The following is a 2,246-nucleotide window of genomic DNA, read 5'->3' as shown; positions in this document are numbered from 1 at the left end:
TCCGCTGGGGTCGCGGGCAGGGCCCACCTGGCGCCGGCGGCGAGGCGAGGCGAGGAGAGGCAAGGCGGCGGCTGCTCCTAGGAGGGCGGCGTCACAACCGGCTCCTGCAGCTCACCGGAAACCTCGGTGCGGCAGCCGGGCCAGGGGGCGCCAGGGAGCAGCGCGGAGACCTCGGCCAGCCCGGCCCTCTGGGGCAGAGGCAGGGGTGGGAAGCGGCTGCTGCTCTCCGGGTGCTCGTCCTCCGGGGTCACAGGGCCAGCCTGACTCAGCCCCCACCCGGGCACAAGGACGAGCGGCTGTACAGCAGCCGGACCCTGCCTCCGCGTCTCAGCGGCCCTCTCCGGCTGGAAGACGGCGCGAACGCGCTTGAGGGGCTCTGGGGTCCGCGGGTGAAGGGCGAACTCTCTTCTGCCCTCCTCTCGTGCGTGCAGGCGGAATTGTGCTGTCTTCTCCTTTCGGCAGAAGTTGCCCTCCTAACTTGCTAATACAGAGACCGGACCATTCCGGAGGTGAAGGATACTTTGGAGCCTACAGTTTTTAAAAGCAGTTTACTTTTATCTCGCAGTAAACTCACCAAGTTTAAATGCTGCTATGTGAGGTTCAGTTCTTACGGTTTTGTTACTTTATCACTATTTCTAGTATAACTGCTTGTTTCTATTATGATTATTTGAATGTCCGTCTCGCCACTTTCCCACTCGCACCTTGCAGCTCAGCCTGGAGCCTGGAGCACGGGCAAGTTGAGCATTAAATACTGATTCAACTTGCCATCAAAACAAACATGCTCAGACAGAGCACACGCCAGTAGTAACGTGATCATAGAGGAGCTCGTTTCTTCCCAAAGGTTTACTGAAATAATTTTTCTAAATGCTGTTACAATTGCTACAAGTTGTATTTGTCATCTGCTAAATTCACATTACCTGAAACTTTTAAGTAACAGGAAATCATATCTGGTATTTCACACTATGAGGCTTAAATCAAAAATGCAGTATTAATCCACTAATCTTTATTTTAAAAAGGAACTTTGCCTTCAGGGCAACCATTGCTCTGTTATGTTATGCTTTGCCCACCTGTACAATAAGGACAGTAATATTGCTTTGGTTTGGTAATATTCCTTTGGTTCGGTGCTGGGACTGAACCCAGAGTCACAGCCTTCTGCCACTGAGCTACACCCCTGGTCCAGGACACCAATTTGCTTTTCCAGCCCATTTATTACTATCCTATTTTCTGTTATGCACAGGAACTGTAGTTTTTATTAGTTAATTCAAAATAATTGTAGTCATTTAAAATGATTTTTAAACCCAGGCTTGGAGGTATACACCTGTAATCCCAGCACTCTGGGAGGCTGAAGCAGGAAGATTAACAATCTGAATCCCATCCTATTCAAATTGGCAACTCAGTGAGACCCCGTCTCAAGATAAAAAACAAAAAAGGGCTGGGGATGTAGCTCAGTGGAAAGACCCTGGATTCATCCCCTGTACCACCGAAGTAAAAAATAACCCAACTTTCTACAGGTTGACATTAACATAAATGCCCAGCAAGAAGAGATTCATTAGATAACTATAGTGTACCAGTCAGCTATTTGTGTAACAAATACCTGAGATCACCAACTTAGAAAGAAAAGTGTACTTTGGCTGTTTTAAAGGTTTCTGCCCATGGCCTCTGGCCTTGTGGTATACACCACAGGAAGGGAACATGGGGTGGAGGAAAGTCACTCACCTCATGGAGGGGAAGTGTTATGGTTTGATGTCCCCTCAAAAGCCTCATGCAGTCATGGGGGGGTGGCTGAATCCAGAGTTTGTGGTTGATTCATGGTCCAAAGCTGGGATTAAGAGTGTGAGCAAAAGACCCACCCTAAGGTAGGTAGCCTGCATACAGTGTAAGGGACAGAAAAGAGATGTCTCTCCCTTGTTGCTTTTGCTATCTTCTGCCACCATGAACCACTGCCCTCTGCCTTGGAGCCGGCTGATTATGGACTGAACCTCCACAAACTGTGAGAAAAATAAACCTTTCCCCCTTTAACTCTGGATCGCAGGTATTTTATCTCAGCAACAAGAAAACCGAGACAGGAAAGAAGAGAAGGAAACTGCTGGGTCGATCTCCATGACCTGAAGACTGACCTCCTTCGAGGTCCTACCCACTGTCTTCAGTTTCCACCCTCTCCTGACAGCACCACACGGGGGACAAAGGCTACAACCCGAGGACTTTTGTGGGGCATTCAAGATCCAACCTACACCATATGCTTTAGC

At 49.2% G+C, this 2,246-nt stretch overlaps 1 protein-coding gene across 2 annotated transcripts in view; it reads right to left on the bottom strand.

The window, feature by feature from the left end:
- Nucleotides 1–134, bottom strand: part of Eogt (EGF domain-specific O-linked N-acetylglucosamine (GlcNAc) transferase) — a 33,383-nt gene extending 33,249 nt beyond the window's left edge. For both annotated transcript variants that reach the window (XM_005383814.2, XM_013513795.1), the window contains exon 1: nucleotides 28–134. The gene's annotated coding sequence lies outside the window, so the exon portion shown is untranslated. The remainder of the gene's footprint in view (nucleotides 1–27) is intronic.
- Nucleotides 135–2,246: the final 2,112 nt, after the last annotated feature.

Source organism: Chinchilla lanigera, unplaced genomic scaffold (genome assembly GCF_000276665.1).
Source record: "Chinchilla lanigera isolate Chin_1 unplaced genomic scaffold, ChiLan1.0 scaffold00020, whole genome shotgun sequence".
In the NCBI taxonomy this organism is placed as follows: Eukaryota; Metazoa; Chordata; class Mammalia; order Rodentia; family Chinchillidae; genus Chinchilla; species Chinchilla lanigera.
This window is presented reverse-complemented; position numbering and strand designations above follow the sequence as displayed.